At 39.7% G+C, this 24,359-nt stretch overlaps 1 pseudogene; it reads right to left on the bottom strand.

Moving 5' to 3' along the window:
* Positions 1-6,840: 6,840 nt before the first annotated feature.
* The window catches only part of LOC132529697 (centrosomal protein of 78 kDa-like), a 33,491-nt pseudogene continuing 15,972 nt past the window's right edge, over positions 6,841-24,359 (bottom strand).

The raw sequence follows: 24,359 nt of genomic DNA, 5'->3' as shown, positions 1-24,359 counted from the left end.
TTCTAGTCTGGCTTCAGAAAGACCTGAATTTGATGAACTAGACACTGTTGTAGTAGTAGATTGCTAGAAGGAACCAAGATCCAGACGACCTTAAACGGTGGCTTCATGGAATTATATTCAAGGATGGTCCAGCTAATTTCCTCACTTCCATTGTGAAAGGAGTTCCCTATTCCTAAGAAAATGGACCTATTCCGACTGACACAGAAGAGGGAGATTTATCCCAGTGCATTTATATATGTATATATATTAAAATTATGTGTATATATATATATATATAATGCCTAATGCAAATATCTCAGATGTTCTATTTTGTTTTTTCTTTAATTTTACTAATAAAATTGTGACTATTTTTTTACTCAAAAGAGGAGAACCTTAAAAATTAATTAAAAACACATTCTCAGTAGTCTAAGGTTCAGCGTGACTTGGCAGAGAATATTGCTGAATGGTTAGATAACAGTGCTGGTAGGCTTGGCTATTGTAACACTTTACATTTGAGTTTCTCTTCCTTGAAATTACAAGAACTATATGACTCAAGAGAAAGACTGATAATTAGGAGTATTCTGCTTGCTTTTTATATAGCCCATTGAAGAACATTTTGATTAATTATTTGGAGGTCATAGGAAGGTACCTTCATGATCTAACTTTTGAACAAGTAGTGTTGCAACAAAAAGCCATGACTTAAAATTAAAAAGGAAATTTGAAATGACCTATTTCTTTTGGCATCTCAAGCCAGATATCTGTCAGTAAAATGAGTCACTTTTCAGTCAAATGGGTGGTCAGCAATATAAATTTTATTGGGAAGCTGAAAGACACCATTGCCAAACAGAGCATCTGCAGCGTTCACATCTATCTATATTTGAGCATCTTTCGTTTACCCAAGGGGTGCAGATGAGAAGAAGGCAGAGAAATGCACTTGCATAAAGCTTTTCAAGATGGATAGAAGAGACAGCATTCCCAGAGGCAGGTCAAGTTCAACCCAAGAACAGCTCTCTCAGTGCTTTCACAACTGGTTAAAATACAAGATCAGTAGTAACTCAGCTCTCAAATCAGTGCTGAAATCAAGCAGAAGTTTGTTAATATTCATACGGTTAACATACATCAAATAGGATTACTGAATTTTCTGAATCTAAAAGTTGTCCACAGTGTTGACATTTCCTTACTGAACTCCCAGGGTCGTTTGTTTTCAAAGGCTGTTGGGCTCAAGACGCATTTGGTTTTAAACAATCCTTCATAAAATATTCAACTTTCAGTCTAATATGATTGAAACCCAGCTTGAGTGTGTTTTATAATGCACTGAACTGGAAAGGCTATGGGCATTGAATTATTCAAAACATGGTAGGCGAAGGAGTGATATGTGGGGAGGAGTTGATCAAAGAAATCAGTGAGACTTGGTATGTCTTGTTATCTCATTTTATTTACCTTTTAGAATAGAACTCTTCCAAATACTAGAGGAAAGAAATCAATATCAATTTTCACCTGTCACGTTCCACACTTCAATTATTAATGAATGTCAAATTTGACCACAGTTTTCTGTACCACCTGCTCTGCAATAATATTTGAGCCTTTATTTAAAATGTAAAATTGTCATTGAATTTCCAAATATGATTTGCCAGTGGCTAATTCAGCTTGTTTTATTAATAAGCAAGTTCTGATGAGTAATACTAATTTAATACGCCAGCATGTAAGGTTAAAGTGTGAATTATTCCTGCCGAAGGTGATGAGATATGACTGCGATGTGGTGGTAGGGCACTCACCTTCCTGAACGAACCCTGCGAGCACACAGTTCCTGGGAGAAAGCAGAACTTCATATTGTAGCAAATCTGATATTATTTTGCATGTCTCCTGTAGCAGTGGAATGCACACACACAAACATCATGGGTGAAAAAACACACATGCGCACCTTAGATGCTTACATTAATTTCTGAATATAGTTCTCCAGAAAGAAAAAGCTTTAGTGATGATTTTTATTTTTATAGTTTATTATTTTATCCATACTAAAACACTTCATGAAATCACTTCCTATTTTGTTGTCCATGGAATGCTTTCAATTTTGAGATGCTAAATACAAATGGAAATAATGATTATAGTCCTTGGTCATTAAAGACTAAGTTACAGAGAACCCGGTGACTGGAGGTCAGAGCTGCCACGGAATTATTCTCTGCTCCACAACCATTAGAATATCACTGTGTACCCACTTAAGGATAGAATGCTGCTATTGAGAAACTAGCTCTCTTTTATTTTTACTAAAAGGAGAGAACAGTAGGGGACCTTGGCTGCCTGAGTGTATGAGACTTTCTCTGTTTTGTACAATAAGCCAAAAACAATACATGAAATAGCCTCGGGTCTTTTGTCTTTTGTACCCAGCTCCTTCCTGTATTGCTCCTGATCAATTACACTTAAATCAACAAGAGTTGCTTGAACATTTTGACAGTTATGCTCCCCATTCCCTGAAGCATTTTTAAAGGGTTACTGAGATAAAGCTATTTCAAAAAATACTCCCTCCAAATTTTTTCAGGGTGGCATCAATGAAAGTAACTTAGAGGAAAAATACTCCACCTTGAGTTCATGGCCTATCACGCTAAGGCCAGGCAAGCATAAACCTTCATAGCAAAACCTAAGTTTGCTCCAAGTTGAGAATTTGGTTTCCATGCTGTTATATAAAATATATATGGAGAATTTAATTCCCTATAAGCCCTTTCCAAAGAGAGAATACAGTTCATCATTCATAAGAGATGATGAAAATTACAATTTTGTTGAATAGGTGGAATATATATTACATATAATATATATATTTTTAATATATATATATATAAAATATATAAAGTTACTATTCAGAGTCCTAAAAAATGGATTTTTCTTACTTACCAAGAATGAACAGTAACTTGATCTCTAAACAATAAAGCACCTGGTCATAAGAGAATCATAAAAAATATTTGATATCAGAATGAATTCACTGTTCAGGTGTAAAGAGGGAATAGCTTCAGTTTTCCTCTTTTGTGCACCCCATTATTGCATCCTGGACAGAGGGGATTTTCTTGATTTTAATCTAAAGGAGAAATGTTCACTTTTGTTGAGATGGAAATTGACAACCTCAGTAGGCAGAGGCATTGTTTTTATTTGGCTGAATTCATTTCTAGTGATAATTCAAGGTGTAATAGGGTTTTCTATGCCACTCCAAAATCTGAAAATGATAAGCATCTCACCAGAGTTTCAGGATGGCCCATTACCTATTCTGTGGAAAGGATATTCAAAATACCATGCTTCATCAATGTCTTCTTTGACTTATTAATCAATGGACAACTACTGAGTTAAGACAGTGTCTTATCCTTGCTTCAAAAAAATAAAAACAAAAAAATCCCACAAACACAAAAAAACTGTTAACGATGAAAACTTATTATGCCAGGCCTTAGTATGGCCTGACTTGGAAATTTAGTTTCAGAGGCTTTTGTGAATATACCAAGGAAAGAGGACCTAGGTGTATCTTATTCCCACAGGCCGCCAAAAAATATTTGCTTAATGGAGAAAAAATTAATATAGGAGAGTATAGGAGAGAACCTGACAGATGCTTAACATTATTGAGTGACAGCAATGCCCAAACTCATCTGTGATCAAACACTATGAAAGTATCCTCCTAAGGATAAACTTACTACAAATAAGAAGTGAAAATTCAATTATGGAGATACTTTCCGTTTCAGCTCTGATATGCAAAAAGCTTGGAAGTTGTCACTGTATCTTGTCCTTACAAGATAATGGGGTACAAAATGAAAATCAATGACTTTTCTCAGACGTGATTAATAAAACATGTAACTATGAAAGAATTTTAAAACTGTAATTATGTATGTGTATATATGTGTCTTTGAAAAATCTGTGTCAAAGAAAACTGAGGGTATCAGTAGAAACTCATTTAACTTCTATCTCTTCTTACCTTTATTTCCTCCCAAACTTACCAGTATCCAACCAACTCGAAGGATACAAGTGACTTTTATATACTGTGCAAGGTTTTTTTCTTATTCATATGTCCATGTTTCCCCAATTCTCTAAATTATTATCTACATCTTCAGGATCTCCTTTATCCGTTCCTTCATTTCAACATATAAGTCCTTCTCATTCTAAAAAAATCTTTTTTGCTAATTATTTTCTCTTTTCATCCAAACTCCTTCAGAGTAGCCTATTCCCAGTGTCTTCACTAGCCCCGCCTGGCCCCCACAGGCAGCCCTACACCCTCAATTTATTGCCATCTGGCTTTTTGTCCACCACTTCACTGAACTGCTCTAAGGTCACTGGGGACCTAACTGCCCAAATCCAACGGACACTCACATTCTCTGAAGGATGACACTGTCATCTACTTCCTCCTTCTTGAAACTTTATCACCTCACTCCTTCCCAGAATTCTTTCTCTGCTTATTACTTAAACGTTGTCAGTACTCACAATTCTCTGAAATCTCATCCATTTTCATGATTTTAATGACTGCTGATATGTGCTGATGACATTCAAATTTTTATCTTTCCATGTCTTCACGTGCATGTCCAGTTATCTACCAGTCTGTCTCCTGAATTCTACAGGTGCTTTACAATTCAACATGTCCAGAACTAAAGTCTTTTCCCAATTCAGTTCTTTATCCCCTATTTCCAAACTCAATGATACCACCACCCAACCTTAGTCACACAGATGGGGGTTCAGCCTCCGCCTCCTACTTCTTCCTTACTTCCCAAGATCAAGTCTTGCTTGTAATTTCCTAAATACAATTAGAACTTATTTCCTCCCTTCAACTATACCTTATTTCAGACCCCTTTCTTCTTGCTATTACCTGGTCTAGAAGTTACCAAATTGCTGTTTTGGTGGAACCAGTTGTTAGACACTTCTGTTAAAAAAGGACTCTAGAGTCAAATAGCTTTGAGGATGGCTGTGTACCATACACCTGCTTTGACGATCCAGAATGAACACTAGCCTACAGTAGCCCCGAGAAGCTGTACAGTAAAGAAACCTGATTAACTTTACTTAAGCCAGGTTCTCCCTTCTGCCGGCCTATAAACCTTTCAGTAGGGACTGGAGAGGAGGTGGCAGCGTGAAAGTCCCACTTGAAAATAAAAAACACTGCTCCTCAGAAGAGTGGGACATAATTGTCTCCAGGCTTCTTCAAATTCCTCATCCATACTGACGTCAGTGGTCTAAAATGCCACCTGAACTTGTCCTTTCCATACTTAGCTGTTTTCTGAGGAAACCAGCTCCACGCACATGGGTGGTTAAGACCCGCTCTTCTCCTCCTCACGGCCTCCTTTAGGGGCACTTGCCACTGCCTGGTGACACTGCACTGATCCTCCAGAGCCTGTGCCTGTGGCTCCGTAACACACCCCTCGCACACTCACGGCTCTGGACTTCCGCTGTCCTCTCTGCCTTGAGTGTCCTTTCCCTTCACCGGCTGGCTCACCAGTTTTTCACGAGTCCTTTAAGACTTAGCTTAGGGACTGCCTCTTTCGATGACTTTTCTTTGCCTCACAGCTCCCCCTCTTCTTCCACAAACACTGACCAAACGCCCTGAATATGCCCATCACAGCATGTCATGTGCAGGATGAGACATCTGCTGTGCGTCTTCCCCTCTCACCCCACTGCTAAAGGACCAACGCTACATCTTGCTCATTGTTTCACTGCTCTAACACCCAATCCATGACTAATGAACTAACTACTACTGTAGTAGCCCTCTTTGTAACAATCAGGCAGGAACTTCTAGAAGAAATCTGACACTCCAGCTGTTCTCTGCTCTCACCTTTCAGTCTGAATGAACTAAAGACTTATCTGTACATGTTTTACCAGAGAAACATAATTTAATCCAGAGATGTGTCATCACATACTCTTACATACTCTGCCGTTCAAAAATTCTGCTCACGATGGGGGAAGGAGACAGGTGTGCTTTCTGACAGTCCCACTGTTTTGCAGTTCTAGTGCTCACTGCCTTCTCTCTCAGTGCATTCCTTAAACCCTTCCTCTCTTAACAAGGAAACAGGATAACAAAGTAATTAAGAGCCTGGGTTCTGCCTATCTGTGAAACAGAAACATAACCAAGGACATAGAGAATAGACTGGTGGTTACCAAGGGGGAGGGGGTGGGAGAGGGTTGGATTGGGAGTTTGGGATTAGCAGATGCAAATTGGTGTATATACAGGATGGATAAACAAAAAGGTCCTACATGGGACTTCCCTGGTGGCGCAGTGTTTAAGAATACACCTGCCAATGCAGGGGACACGGGTTCGAGCCCTGGTCCGGGAAGATCCCACATGCCAGAGAGCAACTAAGCCCGATGCCACACTACTTAAGACCATGCACCTAGAGCCCGTGCTCTGCAACAAGAAAAGCCACCACAATGAGAAGCCCGCACACCGCAACTAGAGAAAGCCTGCGTGCGGCAACGAAGGCCCAACACAGCCAAAAATTAAAAAATAAATACATTTATTTTTAAAAAAGTGGATGTATTTTAAAAAACCAAAAAGGTCCTACTGTAGAGCACAGCGAACTATATATCCTGTGATAAACCGTAACAGAAAAGAATATGAAAAAGAATGTATATAAATGTGTAACTGAGTAACTTTCCTGTACAGCAGTAATTAACACAACACTGTAATTCAACTATACGTCAATAAAAAAATAAAATTTAAAAAAATTGCCATAAAAATAGTCACATAAGGGGGACTTCCGCGGTGGTCCAGTGGTTAAGACTTCGCCTTCCAATGGAGGGGGTGAGGGTTCGATCCCTGGTGGGGAAGCTAAGATCCCACATGCCTTGTGGCCAAAAAACCAAAATATAAAACAGAAGCAATACTGTAACAAATGCAATAAACACTTTAAAAATGGTCGACATCAGAAAAAATCTTTAAAGAAGAAATTCACATAAATCAGAAACAAATGAAACATAATAAAGTCCATACATTAAAATAAATTCCATACATTAAAAAAAAAATAGAGCATGGGTTCGGGTCACATCGCAGCTTCCCACTTACTTACAGCTGTGTAATTCTGGGCAACTCACATAATGTCTCCTCAGACTCCTCATCTATAAACGGGGATGGTAACAGTTCCCTACCTCAGAGCGTTGCTGTAGTCCATAAACAACGGTAAGTGCCTTGGTAAATGTTTGAGGCTCTCTGGTTATTGTGAATTAAAATACCTCAATGGCTTCTGGCCATGTGATTTATAATAGTTTGATGTTTAACCAAATGGTAAAACTATTCCATTTATTATTCCCATATCTTTTTAACCCTTACACCCTGCTTTGCTGTTTATGTTTTCTCCCAACATAGAGTGCTAGTTCCAGGAGAGTAAAGGCTTTATTTTGTTCACTGCTGAAAGCAATAGCACCCAGAAAAGTACTGTACATATGAAGCCCTCAGTAAACACTAGCTGAATGAATGGTGCAAAGTGTCACAAGGAAAAGTACACCAAAACTTTCATTATAATAAAAAAGTATAGATAAATCTTTCTCTAATGGCTTCCAGTCAAGTAACTGAAACCACCATATACTATAATAAAAACGTAAGTAACTTATTAAAATTTGAAGGCAAAAACATAATTTTAAATGATTTAGACCTATGTTAGGCGTGATAGAGTATGGATGCTTTCTTGAAATTCACAATCAGATCCAGGAGTATCACCTTCAGAATGTTCTAGTAGATTGAGTTTACTTTTAGTTGTCTTTGATGAAACAGTCACTATTCTACTCTCTTTAACAGAAATGTGTTTTTTTGAAGACTCACTTTTAATTGGTTTATTAACCAAAGAATTATTTTGCCCAATTCCTTTGCTTTTATGCTTTACAGGTGAGTCAGAGCAGGAATGCAGGTCCTTCCCAGGTTGTCTCCTAGCAGAGAATTTTTTGGTATATTCACGTGCTTTGCTCATTCTCTCTGAAGACGACCTGCTATTTCTAGATAATTCCTCTTCTTTGCTTTGACTTTCAGTTCCAGAAATGATGTCTGCTGAAGGGAGAACATGTTCTAGCAATGAACTCTTCAAAAGACTCCTGCCGCTGCTCTGTGACTGGGACCCCCAGGTTGTCTTTGGAAGTTTCTAAGGCCTCCTGAGTAGACACTGGGACATGGAAGGAGTCGAGAGGCAAAGGAATCCTAGCATCACCTGTAATTTTCTGAAACTGGACGGAAAAACAAAAGACAAGACAAAAATTCAGTGATGAACAAAGCCAACCATTAAAAAGTAGAGTTCAAAACTTCAGTGTTACTCTGTGACCTTATTATTAACACAGTCAATATTCAGAAGATTTCAGAGCCAGTTTTTTTCTAATTATATCTTGCCAAGTGATTCTCAGCTTAACCTAGCTATATCCAAGGCTATGTCCGCTACATTTTCAGACTTTGGTGACTGGGGTAGTTATTACCCATTTCCTTTCCCTCACTAAAAATAAAACCCTATTCTGTAAGATAATTAATTTCTTTCCTATCCTCCAGGCACATGCAAAAAGTATATAGTTTGTGACCAAACTCTGTTCTCAAGCTGTCAGTTCCCAAGACCAGTCTGAGATTGGTTGATGGGGGCTCCAAGTAAGGCTAGAGGAAAAGCTGACAGGTTTTCCCCTCCCATTCCCATAACCAGGTGATTCACTGTAATATGTTACCTATTAGCTATGTCTGGATTACTTATTTTAAAAATTATATCAGTATGTGTACCTTCATTAGTGTTCCTTCACTGTAAGCTGACTGCATACAAATAGAAACCTAGATAAAATATGAATAGAATAGACATTTATACAATTTAAAATCTGGAATATTTTCTCTAATGTTTTCTTTCTTCATTAAGGATAGTTTGCTTTAACTCATAAATTTTCTAAAGAACTTCCAGTCTCCTTATTTACAATAATACAGTATCATGAAATGGGCACACATTTACTAATCTCAGATTTGGAAAGGATTCCAGAATCTTATAGGTTCTGAGCATGTGAACTATTAGAGACTGATCATTATTGTTTTCTCCCTGACTTGGTCATTTCCTTTTTGCTAATCACTCTTAGAATCATTAAGTGCTGTTCTGTCCACTTACTTGGATATTTTTCATTTGTCCTGGGGCACCCTGTTTTGATTCTGATTTTTCTTCTTCAAGTGCCTTCTTTTCTTCTTTACGTGGCTACTAACAGTAGAATTCATCTGGGGACGACCTAGTAAATGAAAATCTGACTGATCTATACCAGCCATTGTGGCCAGCTGCCCAAGCCTGGACCAGAGGAGGAAAGGAGAAAAGACAAAGGTTATTATAATCACATAAGAGCAGTTTAGATTTCCCCAGACCTACAATCATGAAATACTTCTAAAATCTTAAAAGCCAACATCCTACGCCAGACTACAAGCCTCTCTCTCCCCCAAATTCTCAGCCCTTTCCAGATTCATCCTCTAGGACACATCCCATCTCCTTACCTATTACCGCTCCATTTTAAACACTGTCTGACTAGCAGCTTCACTTCTACCACGCACCTCGTCCACTACCTCTCACACCTCTATTCCCACACTTCTTTACCACATTTCCTCCAGTTTCCAAGAATGTGTTTGTTCCTTCCTTCCCAACACCAACACCAATTCATTCACTGACAAAACACCACTCCCAGTTGAGAACCACTGACCTATCTCCCCTGCAGATTAATAATAATTTTTATGTCTAAGGCAAAAATAACTTTAATTCACTTATCAAACAAGCAAAATAAGTGAAAGATAGGAAAATTCTTATGCATTCCCGAATATTTTCAATGAAAACTGCCTTCAATTTAGTCTTTACAAAAAACTACACCTGATTCATTCAAAAGACTCACCCTGGGGGAAGATGGCGGAAGAGTAAGACGCGGAGATCACCTTCCTCTCCACAGATACACCAGAAGTACATCTACGCGTGGAACAACTCCTACGGAGCACCTACTGAACGCTGGCAGAAGACCTCAGACCTCCCAAAAGGCAAGGAACCCCCCACGTACCTGGTTAGGGCAAAAGAAAAAACTAAACAGAGACAAAAGGATAGGGACGGGTCCTGCACCAGTGGGAGAGAGCTGTGAAGGAGGAAAAGTGTCCACACACTAGGAAGCCCCTTCGCGGGTGGAGACTTCGGGAGGCGGAGCGGGGGAGCTTGGGAGCCGCGGAGGAGAACACAGCAACAGGGGTGCGGAGGGCAAAGCGGACAGATTCCAGCGCAGAGGATCGGGCCGACCGGCACTCACCAGCCGAGAGGCTTGTCTGCTCGCCCGCCGGGGCGGGCGGGACTGGGAGCTGAGGCTCCGGCTTTTGTCGGAGCGCCGGGAGAGGACTGAGGTTGGCGGCGTGAACACAGCCTGCAGGGCGTTGGTGCGCCGCGGCTGGCCGGGAGAGAGTCCGGGGAGGGGTCTGGACCTGCCGAAGAGGCAAGAGACTTTTACGTCCCTCTTTGTTTCCTGGTGCACGAGGAGAGGGGATTAAGAGCGCTGCTTGAGAGGGCTCCAGGGACGGGCGCGAGCCGCGGCTAAGACTGCGGAGCCCAGAGACGGACATGGGACGCTGAGGCCGCTGCTGCTGCCGCCAGGAGGCCTGTGTGCGAGCACAGGTCACTAGCCACACGCCCTTCCGGGGAGCCTGTGCAGCCCGCCACTGCCAGGGTCCCGGGATCCAGGGACGGCTCCCCCGGGAGAGCGCACGGTGCCCTCAGGCTGCAGCTTCACGCCGGCCTCTGCCGCTGCAGGCCCGCCCCGCACTCCGTGACCCTCCCTACCCCCAGGCCTGGGTGAGCCAGAGCCTCCGAATCAGCGGCTCCTTTAACCCCGTCCTGTCTGAGCAAAGAACAGACGCCTTCCGGCGACCTACACGCACAGGCGGGGCCAAATCCAAAGCTGAGCCCCTGGGAACTGTCAGAACAAAGAAGAGAAAGGGAAATCTCTCCCAGCAGCCTCAGAAGCAGCGGATTAAAGCTCCACAATCAACTTGATATACCCTGCATCTGTGGAATACCTGAATAGACAACGAATCATCCCAAATTAAGGAGCCCTGTGGATGAAAGGCTCTTGGTGCTGCAGCCAGGAGTCAGTGCTGTGCCTCTGAGGTGGGAGAGCCAACTTCAGGACACTGGTCCACAAGAGGCCTCCCAGCTGCACATAATATCAAACAGCAAAAATCTCCGAGAGCTCTCCATCTCAACACCAGCACCCAGCTTCACTCAACGACCAGCAAGCTACAGTGCTGGACATCCTATGCCAAACAACTAGCAAGACAGGAACACAACCCCACCCATTAGCAGAGAGGCTGCCCAAAATCATAGTAAGTCTACAGACACCCCAAAACACACCACCAGACGTGGACCTGCCCACCAGAAAGACAAGATCCAGCCTCATACACCAGAACACAGGCACTAGTACCCTCCACCAGGAAGCCTACACAACCCACTGAACCAACCTTAGCCACTGGGGACAGACACAAAAAACAACAGGAACTACGAACCTTCAGCCTGCAAAAAAGGAGACCCCAAACACAGTAAGATAAGCAAAATGAAAAGACAGAAAAACACACAGCAGATGAAGGAGCAAGATAAAAACCCACCAGACCTAACAAATGAAGAGGAAATAGGCAGTCTACCTGAAAAAGAATTCAGAATAATGATAGTAAGGTTGATCCGAAATCTTGGAGATAGAATGGACAATAGAATGGACAAATTGCAAGAATCAGTTAACAAGGACCTAGAAGAACTAAAGATGAAACAAGCAACGATGAACAACACAATAAATGAAATTAAAACTACTCTAGATGGGATCAATAGCAGAATAACTGAGGCAGAAGAACGGATAAGTGACCTGGAAGATAAAATAGTGGAAATAACTACTGCAGAGCAGAAAAAAGAAAAAAGAATGAAAAGAACTGAGGACAGTCTCAGAGACCTCTGGGACAACATTAAACGCACCAACATTCGAATTATAGGGGTTCCAGAAGAAGAAGAGAAAAAGAAAGGGACTGAGAAAATATTTGAAGAGATTATAGTTGAAAACTTCCCTAATATGGGAAAAGAAATAGTTAATCAAGTCCAGGAAGCACAGAGAGTCCCATACAGGATAAATCCAAGGAGAAATACGCCAAGACACATATTAATCAAACTGTCAAAAATTAAATACAAAGAAAACATATTAAAAGCAGCAAGGGAAAAACAACAAATAACACACAAGGGAATCCCCATAAGGTTAACAGCTGATCTTTCAGCGGAAACTCTGCAAGCCAGAAGGGAGTGGCAGGACATATTGAAAGTGTTGAAGGAGAAAAACCTGCAACCAAGATTACTTTACCCAGCAAGGATCTCATTCAGATTTGATGGAGAAATTAAAACCTTTACAGACAACCAAAAGCTGAGAGAGTTCAGCACCACCAAACCAGCTCTACAACAACTGCTAAAGGAACTTCTCTAGGCAAGAAACACAAAAGAAGGAAAGGACCTACAATAATGAACCCAAAACAATTAAGAAAATGGGAATAGGAACACACATATCGATAATTACCTTAAATGTAAATGGACTAAATGCTCCCACCAAAAGACACAGATTGGCTGAATGGATACAAAAACAAGACCCATATATTTGCTGTCTACAAGAGACCCACTTCAGACCTAGAGACACATACAGACTGAAAGTAAGGGGATGGAAAAAGGTATTTCATGCAAATGGAAACCAAAAGAAAGCTGGAGTAGCAATTCTCATATCAGACAAAATAGACTTTAAAACAAAGACTATTAGAAGAGACAAAGAAGGACACTACATAATGATCAAGGGATCGATCCAAGAGGAAGATATAACAATTGTAAATATTTATGCACCCAACTTAGGTGCACCTCAATACATAAGGCAAATACTGACAACCATAAAAGGGGATATCGACAGTAACACATTCATAGTAGGGGACTTTAACACCCCACTTTCACCAATGGACAGATCATCCAAAATGAAAATAAATAAGGAAACACAAGCTTTAAATGATACATTAAACGAGATGGAGTTAATTGATATTTATAGGACATTCCATCCAAAAACCACAGAATACACATTTTTCTCAAGTGCTCATGGAACATTCTCCAGGATAGATCATATCTTGGGTCACAAATCAAGCCTTGGTAAATTTAAGAAAATTGAAATTGTATCAAGTATCTTTTCTGACCACAACGCCATGAGACTAGATATCAATTACAGGAAAAGATCTGTAAAAAATACAAACACATGGAGGCTAAACAATACACTACTTAATAATGAAGTGACCACTGAAGAAATCAAAGAGGAAATCAAAAAATACCTAGAAACAAACGACAATGGAGACACAACGACCCAAAACCTGTGGGATGCAGCAAAAGCAGTTCTAAGGGGGAAGTTTATAGCAATACAAGCCCACCTTAAGAAGCAGGAAACATCTCGAATAAACAACCTAACCTTGCACCTCAAGCAATTAGAGAAAGAAGAACAAAAAAACCCCAAAGCTAGCAGAAGGAAAGAAATCATAAAAATCAGATCAGAAATAAATGAAAAAGAAATGAAGGAAACAATAGCAAAGATCAATAAAACTAAAAGCTGGTTCTTTGAGAAGATAAACAAAATAGGTAAACCACTAGCCAGACTCATCAAGAAAAAAAGGGAGAAGACTCAAATCAATAGAATTAGAAATGAAAAAGGAGAGGTAACAACTGACACTGCAGAAATAAAAGAGATCATGAGAGATTACTACAAGCAACTCTATGCCAATAAAATGGACAATCTGGAAGAAATGGACAAATTCTTGGAGATGCACAACCTGCCAAGACTGAATCAGGAAGAAATAGAAAATATGAACAGACCAATCACAAGCACTGAAATTGAAACTGTGATTAAAAATCTTCCAACAAAGAAAAGCCCAGGACCAGATGGCTTCACAGGCGAATTCTATCAAACATTTAGAGAAGAGCTAACACCTATCCTTCTCAAACTCTTCCAAAATATAGCAGAGGGAGGAACACTCCCAAACTCCTTCTACGAGGCCACCATCACCTTGATACCAAAACCAGACAAGGATGTCACAAAGAAAGAAAACTACAGGCCAATATCACTGATGAACATAGATGCAAAAATCCTCAACAAAATACTAGCAAACAGAATCCAACAGCACATTAAAAGGATCATACACCATAATCAAGTGGGGTTTATTCCAGGAATGCAAGGATTCTTCAATATACGCAAATCTATCAATGTGATAAACCATATTAACAAACTGAAGGAGAAAAACCATATGATCATCTCAACAGATGCAGAGAAAGCTTTTGACAAAATTCAACACCCATTTATGATAAAAACCCTGCAGAAAGTAGGCATAGAGGGAATTTTCCTCAACATAATAAAGGCCATATATGACAAGCCCACAGCAAACATCATCCTCAATGGTGAAAAACTGAAAGCATTTCCACTAAGATCAGGAACAAGACAAGGTTGCCCACTCTCACCACTCTTATTCAACATAGTTTTGGAAGTTTTAGCCACAGCAATCAGAGAAGAAAAGGAAATAAAAGGAATCCAAATCGGAAAAGAAGAAGTAAAGCTGTCACTGTTTGCAGATGACATGATCCTATACATAGAGAACCCTAAAGATGCTACCAGAAAACTACTAGAGCTAATCAATGAATTTGGTAAAGTGGCAGGATACAAAATTAATGCACAGAAATCTCTGGCATTCCTATATACTAATGATGAAAAATCTGAAAGTGAAATCAAGAAAACACTCCCATTTACCATTGCAACAAAAAGAATAAAATATCTAGGAATAAACCTACCTAAGGAGACAAAAGATCTGTATGCAGAAAATTATAAGACACTGATGAAAGAAATTAAAGACGATACAAATAGATGGAGAGATATACCATGTTCTTGGATTGGAAGAATCAACATTGTGAAAATGACTCTACTACCGAAAGCAATCTATAGATTCAATGCAATCCCTATCAAACTACCACTGGCATTTTTCACAGAACTAGAACAAAAAATTTTGCAATTTGTATGGAAACACAAAAGACCCCGAATGGCCAAAGCAATTTTGAGAACGAAAGAAGGAACTGGAGGAATCAGGCTCCCAGACTTCAGACTATACTACAAAGCTACAGTTATCAAGACGGTATGGTACTGGCACAAAAACAGAAAGATAGATCAATGGAACAGGATAGAAAGCCCAGAGATAAACCCACGCACATATGGTCACCTTATCTTTGACAAAGGAGGCAGAAATGTACAGTGGAGAAAGGACAGCCTATTCAATAAGTGGTGCTGGGAAAACTGGACAGCTACATGTAAAGGTATGAAATTAGATCACTCCCTAACACCATACACAAAAATAAGCTCAAAATGGATTAAAGACCTAAATGTAAGGCCAGAAACTATCAAACTCTTAGTGGAAAACATAGGCAGAACACTCTATGACATAAATCACAGCAAGGTCCTTTTTGACCCACCTCCTAGAGAAATGGAAATAAAAACAAGAGTAAACAAATGGGACCTAATGAAACTTAAAAGCTTTTGCGCAGCAAAGGAAACCATAAAGAAGACCAATAGACAACCCTCAGAATGGGAGAAAATATTTGCAAATGAAGCAACTGACAAAGGATTGATCTCCAAAATTTATAAGCAGCTCATGCAGCTTAATAACAAAAAAACAAACAACCCAATCCAAAAATGGGCAGAAGACCTAAATAGACATTTCTCCAAAGAAGATATACAGAGTGCCAACAAACACATGAAAGAATGCTCAACATCACTAATCATGAGAGAAATGCAAATCAAAACTACAATGAGATATCATCTCACACCAGTCAGAATGGCCATCATCAAAAAATCTAGAAACAATAAATGCTGGAGAGGGTGTGGAGAAAAGGGAACCCTCTTACACTGTTGGTGGGAATGTAAATTGATACAGCCACTGTGGAGAACAGTATGGAGGTTCCTTAAAAAGCTACAAATAGAACTACCATATGACCCAGCAATCCCACTACTGGGCATATACCCTGAGAAAACCATAATTCAAAAAGAGTCATGTACCAAAATGTTCATTGCAGCTCTATTTACAATAGCCCGGAGATGGAAACAACCTAAGTGTCCATCATCGGATGAATGGATAAAGAAGATGTGGCACATATATACAATGGAATATTACTCAGCCATAAAAAGAGACGAAATTGAGCTATTTGTAATGAGGTGGATAGACCTAGAGTCTGTCATACAGAGTGAAGTAAGTCAGAAAGAGAGAGACAAATACCGTATGCTAACACATATATATGGAATTAAAAAAAAAAATGTCATGAAAAACCTAGGGGTGAAACAGGAATAAAGACACAGACTTACTAGAGAATGGACTTGAGGTTATGGGGAGGGGGAAGGGTAAACGGTGACAAAGCGATAAAGAGGCATGGACATATATACACTACCAAACGTAAGGTAAATAGCTAGTGGGAAGCAGCCGCATAGCACAGGGAGATCAACTCGGTGCTTTGTGACCGCCTGGAGGGGTGGGATAGGGAGGGTGGGAGGGAGGGAGACGCAAGCGGGAAGAGATATGGGAATATATGTATGTATATAACTGATTCATTTTGTTGTGAAGCTGAAGCTAACATACCATCGTAAAGCAATTATACTCCAATAAAGATGTTAAAAAAAAAAAAAAAACTACACCTACTAATTACTCTATCTACAGGTTACTCTTTTATAATGAGCTCCCCACTCTACCAAAGCAGGCTTCCCTATTTGCATTTCTTAAAAAATTTAATTCCTCATTTTAAATAGTCAACTATATTACCTATAATTACACTAAATATGGCCACGGAAGTGATGAAAATTGCTCCAGTTCCTCAGCAAACTACCATCACAGTCGCAAAGAGAAGAATGCCATGAAGAGAAATGAACTAACCCAGCATCTTTAAGGAGATCCAAGAAAGCATGGAACTTCTGAAAAGAATTCTCAATGCTGCCCAAAACACCTGCATCATCCAGGATCATGCTTGTCAATGAGTGGGCATGAAGGGCTTCAGACGAAGAGAAATCCATATTTCTTAAGTGGGCATTTTCATGTTCCAGCTATAAAAGAAGACTAAAAATGTCTGACATGATTTTTTCTCATTGTCATCAAAAGTAGTCTTCCCTATTTTCAAGGAACAAAACTAAAACACTCAAAATGTAATTAATTTGTAATTAACCTAACTCTCCACCAGTAAAGACAGAGACCATATCACATAGTAACCAAAACCCACAGGCACCCAACAAAGTTTCCTATATAACACTTAGGTGGTACATAAAAAAACCAAAGTTACCGTTTTATTAATAATCTTTCACAAAAGATCACATTTCTAACTAGTTCAATTCATAATGGAGCCTTATTCCACATTAGAAAATTACCTGCTTTAAGTTTCTCTTAAATTAGAAAATGAAATATAGAATCTGATTTGAATAAAACATATTACAACTCTGCTGAATGTTAAGAATTAACTTTAGTGAGCAAAATATCTAATGCTTACGTTTAAAAGTCCTAAATCATACCCAACCCAATCTATTAAATGTACAATCACCAATATTTTCTTTGGCTTCTTGAAAATATTCCCCCCATGCACTCTTCCCCTTCCGCTCATCATCTATGCACTTAAAACCCCCTGTAAGCTCAACTCTAGTATTTCTCAGAAAGGCCATTAATGTTCATGATGCCCCTTTTGCCTTACATGAGCAGGTGGCTCAACATTTATTGAATGAGTGTCCGCCAATCCAACGGATGCACTTTCAAAAATTCCTCCCTACACTCATGCTGTGATAAATTATATTTAGATAGAACTTTTTAGATTATGCCCTGCTTTCATGCACATTACATAATGTAATTCTCATAGTATATATATATATATATATATATTTTTTTTTTTTTTTGTGGTATGCGGGCCTCTCACTGTCGTGGCCTCTCCCGTTGCAGAGCACAGGCTCCGGACGCGCAGGCTCAGCGGCCATGGCTCACGGGCCCAGCCGCTCCGCGGCATGTGGGATCCTCCCGGACCGGGGCACGAACCCGTGTCCCCTGCATCGGCAGGCGGACTCTCAACCACTGCGCCACCAGGGAAGCCCCTCATAGTATATATTTTTATCTTTCATTGCATTCTTAGAAGTTTTCCAATATCTTAAATTTATTTAAATGATTCACTTTCCTAATTCATTGCCAGGAGAGTCTCATCGTGTCTTTTATATTACTGTATATACAGTATATGCACAAAAGTGCCTTCTTGAATCAAAGAATCATGAACAGGAAATAAGCTAATGTCATATAAAAGCGCACGCGCGCAAGCACACACACACACACACACACACACACACACACACACATACACATACACAAAACCAGATTTTCACATTTTTAAAAACATGCTTTCTGGAATATAGATCATATGATCACTAAATACCAGTAAATGCAAAAGTCCACTTGATACAACAAATTTGCAACATATTACAGTTTTAAATCTTACAAATTATGTGTATATGGCTTAAAATCAAATCAAAATAAAACTAAAACACTCTCTAAAGCAGAAGAAGAAACTTGTTTACCTCACTGACTCGTTTATCAGCCTTCAGTCTTATTACTCTTTCCTCCTTTAACTGCTTTAGGCACTCCTCCAGGTTTTCCTAAACAGAGTCAATATTATAACTAATTCATAGTATAATATCCCAAAGCCTTTCCAGCTATTGGTCTCATCAGGATTTAGAGGCAGAGCCAGAAGTGAACTCAGATTTTAGTCTGCTACTGGTAATATCATACCATGCTAGTGAAATGAATTATCAAAACCTATCAAGTTAGCATAGGTAAGATTTATTTAAATTCCACTCTTTCCAACATAAATTTGTGGTAGCCCACCATAAAAGGCATATGCGTATAAATAACATAGTAAGTCAGAAATAAGAAGTTAAGACCCAGAAAGAAAAATTATATTTTTATTTGTGGGTCTCCTTATAGTAGGAAGTCCTATTAATGAACATGCTTAACATACCTGAATTGCCTAATTGCAGATTCAAAAGCATGTTTTTAAGAAGTACTCACTTTTAAAGCAATTCACAGTCAAGCACTGTTCCTGGAGTTCCCTGGGTATGAAATAATCTAATCATCAAAACCCTAAAAGGGGGCTTCCCTGCTGGCACAGTGGTTAAGAATCTGCCTGCCAGTGCAGGGGACACGGGTTCGAGCCCTAGTCCAGGAAGAACCTACATGCCGTGGACCAACTAAGCCCATGCACCACGACTACTGAGCCTACGCTCTAGAACCCACGTGCCACAACTACTGAAGCCTGCACGCCTAGAGCCTGTGCCCCGCAATGAGAAGCCACCACGCTGCAACGAAGAGTAGCCCCCCGCTCGACGCAACTGGAGAAAGCCCGCGAGCAGCAACGAAGACCCAACGCAGCCAAAAATAAATAAATAAATGTATAAAAAAAAACCCTACGAGGAAAGAACGATCACTAACTCCATGGTTTTTTTTTGTTTGTTTGTTTGTTTTTTTGCGTTACGTAGGCCTCTCACTGTTGTGGCCTCTCCCATTGCGGAGCACAGGCTCTGGACAAGCAGGCTCAGCGGCCATGGCTCTCGGGCCTAGACGCTCTGCGGCACGTGGGATCCTCCCGGACCGGGGCACGAACCCGTGTCCCCTGCATCGGCAGGCGGACTCTCAACCACTGCGCCACCAGGGAAGTGCTGTTTTACAGATGAGGGAAACAGAGGCAGAGAAGTAGAATAAGTAGAGCAGCACAACCAAGGTCACACCACTAAGTAGCAGAGCCACACTGTGGACTCAGGAAGCTGGGTGCCATTCCTGTTCATGGAGATGGTAGTCTTCCCATTCACCACGGTCACTGAAATAAAATGAACACTGATAAACTCTCTTAGGAGTTTTAGGAACTAAGACACTTCGGTCCTTGAAGTGGGGACACTGCTTGCAATAGGCAGAATTCTAACAGAGGCCCCAAGATTCCTACTTACTGAAGTACACAAACCTTCCACTTAACCAATCAAACTCTAAATCTAGGTGCTGTAGTGAAGGGATTTTGCAGATGGAATTAAGGTTCAAAATCAGTTGATTTTTTAAGATAGGGAGATTATTCTAGGTGGATGTGACCTACTCAGGCACCCCATGAAAAGGACCTGAACTCTTCCTGAATTGAAGTACAAAAGGGACAAGAGGGAGACTCTCCGTTGCTGGCTCTGAAGAAGTCCAATGCTGCGGCAGGGAAGGCAAGCGAGAGGCCTCTAGGACCTGAGACTGTCCCCCGACTGACAGCCAGCAAGGAAATGGGGACCTCTGTCCTGCAACTGCAGAATCTGAATTATGCCAACAAGCCGAAGAAGCTTGGAGGCATTCTTTCCCAGAGCCTCGGGATGCTAACACAGCCAGACTGAAATCTTGATTTCAGCTCTGTGACCCACACAAACTATGGTGAACATCCAACGTTTGGGACTCAACGTCTTACACTTAAATTTCACGTGCTTTAACACTCTCGGGAGGGAACCCACATGTTCCCGTGTGTATCTGAGCAGGAAACCCAGTCACGCTGTGCCTGGACTTCTGACCTACAGAACTGTGAGCTAGTCAAATAGGTATTGTTTTCAGTCAGTAAGAGTGTACTAAAAGAATTAATATTCTACTCAACCTCCAGGCTCATGAACAAAATAAACGATTTTCATTGTTTTAAGCCACAGTTTCAGGGTGGTTTCCTATGCAGCGATAAACAATCAGAATACCTACACTTATGAAAACAGTAAGGTATATTTATACATTTTAGCTGCTTTGAACAATCACTTAAAGAATGAGGAACTCTATTATATGCCATCATTGGCAGAGGAGCTGGTATCACTTTCTGAAGAGTAGCTCTTGGTACCTAACAACAATCCTACATCAGGGGTTTACCCTAAGGAAATCAAAGATGTGGGCAGAGATTTATCTACCAACATGATGTCTTAAGATTGTTTATAACCAAACCCTAAAAGAAGGCTAAGAGCCTCCAAATTGGGATTGGTTTAAACAAAAACAGATCACCGAATGAAGGAATGCGCTATGAAGCCACTAAGAAAATAATGACAACAGGTCTCAACCAGAGTTAATGAATGGGCTTCAGGAGTTCTACATTCAAAATATATCTGTGCGTTTTTCCTGGGAGATGGTGCATAAGCTTAATCAAATTCTCTGATGTAGAAGAGTATTTAGTGGTAAGACAAAATATTTTTCATACTTTTTTCAGACAAAAGAGCAGATCAGGTGTGTGTACATGCAGAGGTGGCTTTTATTTCCTTCAATGAGTTGTTCATTGTTTTCAAAAATTTACTCAATGAACATATATATTTATATTCAGATCATGTTTAAAAAACTGACAGTCTAAGAACTTCAAATTCTTTAATGTTTCATTACTAAAGCCGGCCAAGTTTTCAATGGGGAAAAAGGGGGAAAAATTGCAAACTTCCTCTACTTTCAATATAATGGTTTAATAAATCTTCTAAAACCGATTTCAAAGAATTTCTAAACAAATAAGCAAATAAATAAATAAACTCTCACCACAGTCAGAGGAAAGTAGAGTAAAACTTCCTGACTGGTTCTAAATAGCACATCAAAGTGCAATTACATGAAATAGTTTCTTCCTCTAGTGGAGGAAATTAAAACACGGTGTTAAATTTTTGTGGAAAAGTGTACCCTCCTCCCACAAAGTATTAATAATTCATGTCCCTTACATGGAAATATGGAACCAAAAAAGTTAGAAAGTAAAATTGCTTGATATTCTGTTACTTAAGTAAGACTAATGATAAGGCTTTGGAATAATTTTCCTTCCTGTCATCTGCTCTCCCTTCCTCCCTCTGTACACTGGCTAGGGTGATTTTTCTGGGACAAAGCTCCCATCATATTGGATATCAAATTTTATGTTCACCTTTTCTCCATTTAACATTGAAATCAATCATTTCTCATATAATCAGGGGATTCATAACCTTGATTTTTTTTGTGTGGGCTACAAAATATTCCACTGAGTGGGTTTACTGGTTAACCACTTTACACATTTAAATTCTTTCCAACTTTTCAATATTATAAGACAAAATAACCATTTTTATGCATGAAGGCTTTTTTCCATATTGAGAATAACGTTCTTGCAATAAATCCATAAAAATGAGTTTGAGGTCAAAGCAAATGAACATTTTTAAGGCTCTGAGGTACCTATCTCCAAACTTCTTTCCAAAAGATTTATGAGATTTTATACTGCCATCAGCGATGTATCACTTGGTATATAACCTCTACTACAACTGTTGGCTTATTTCCTCACGTAGAGTGCAAGTTATTTGAAGATAGGGGGTGTATTTTATTAAGTGTTTATCCCCAGCACCTGTGCCTAGCACAACGTGGGCGGTCAATAAATAATTGCTTAATAAGGAAAATCCCTGCCAATACAAGATGTACGTGTGTGAAAGACAGACTGTGTTTTTCTCTAACTGCATAGATGAAAACTTGTCATCTTCTTTAATGTGTAATTTTTTTTCTTGTAATTAGCAATTTAATTTCTCTTTTAGATTATATTGTAAAAATTCAGATTCTCTGAGGCAAATGGACCTGGCACTACCCATTAGCTATATAACCTTGGACAAGTTCTATAACACTAGGCCTCAACTTCCTCATCTATAAAATGGAGATAAGCTCCCATATCACAGAGCTCTCGTGAGGATTACATGAGTTAAAACACATATAAAATTAGAAGAGTGCTTGGTACACAGCATATGTTCAATTAATGCTGAATGAATAACATGTGAATGCAAACAGTAGTGAAGGGCTTAAAATGAAATAGTCTCATCCCACTCCCACATTCGGCACTCAAGAAGTGACCAATTCTTTACTCAGGTTTTTAATTGTAAAATACGATATGCGTACTGAGAAGTGCACAGAACAAAACTGTCAATGTGACAAATAAAAAGAGAATACTTACATAACCAGTACTCGAATCTGAAAGTATTGATACTTGTCAGCATCTCAAAAACCCCCCCATATCCTTTTCCCATCACAATCTCCTTCCCTCTTCCCAGTTAAACACCGTCCTCATTTCTTGACAATCCTTTTCTTTAACCTGCATGCATCCCTAACAAAAGAGTTTAGTTTTGTCAACACCTAACTTTATGTAGAGGATCATAGTATATGAAGTCTTTTCTATCGTATTTCTTTCGCTCAACATTGGTTTAAAAAATTCATCCACATTGCAGACTGTAGCTCTAGTTCATTCAGTTTTATTGCTTGATAGTTTTCCCACTGTACGAATACACATAATTTATTTAATTTTTGACTCTTAATGGACATTTAGTTTGTTTTCAGTTTGTGCTAATGCAAATCATGGACAGGAATCCTGCTGTACCGGTTATTCTGGTGCATTTACACAGGGCGGGGGTGAGGGCTGCTGGGTCACAGGCTATTTATATACCTTCAGTTGATGGAGAGTGCTAAATGCTTTCCAAAGTAGTTGTGTCGATTTATACTCCAGTATAAGTAGGGTAGAAGATTCCCATAGTACTCTAGGTCTACAATACCTGATACTACCACACTTTATTTATGTATTTGTCAAACTGATTGGCATGTAGTATCATTGGTTTTCACTCACTTTTCTCTTATTACTTAATGAAGTCCTACACTTTTCTGTGTTTACTGGCTGTTTGGATTTCCTTTTTTATGAGGTTTACGTCAACTATTGTTATTTTTTATTATTATTATTTATTTTTGGCTGAGTTGGGTCTTCGTTACTGCGTGCAGGCTTTCTCTAGTTGCCGTGAGCGGGGGGCTACTCTTCATTGCAGTGGCTTCTCTTGTGGAGCACAGGATCTAAGCGGGTGGGCTTCAGTAGTTGCGGCACGTGGGCTCAGTAGTTGCGACTCACAGGCTCTAGAGCGCAGGCTCCGTAGTTGTGGTGCACAGGCTTCGTTGCTCCGCAGCATGTGGGATCTTCCCGGATCAGGGCTCAAGCACGTGTCCCCTGCCTTGGCAGGCAGATTATTAACAACTGCGACACCAGGGAGGTCCAACTATTGTTATTTTGAATTCTTCTCCGAGTAATACTCTTACATGACCATTTTCTGACTAAATTGGAGGCATTATCTGTTCACTTTCTATTTTACTAAGTAAGGGTTTAGTTCATTTACACTCTTCCTATGTCCACACTGCTCAGTAAAGTTATGTCATCATTAGTTATTCCACTGCTCATGATCTCTTTGATTGGTAGTGATATACTTAAAAACCTACACTGTTGATCAACTATAAACTCTCTCAACGTCACGCTTTGTAAAATGAGGACATTCATACCATCTTCCCTTTTTTCTACCTCCTGTCTACCTTCCAAACCTAG

This window comes from Lagenorhynchus albirostris, chromosome 11 (assembly GCF_949774975.1).
Source record: "Lagenorhynchus albirostris chromosome 11, mLagAlb1.1, whole genome shotgun sequence".
Classification (NCBI taxonomy): Eukaryota; Metazoa; Chordata; class Mammalia; order Artiodactyla; family Delphinidae; genus Lagenorhynchus; species Lagenorhynchus albirostris.
The sequence above is the reverse complement of the archived record's forward strand: the minus strand, read 5'-3'. Positions and strand labels throughout refer to the sequence as shown.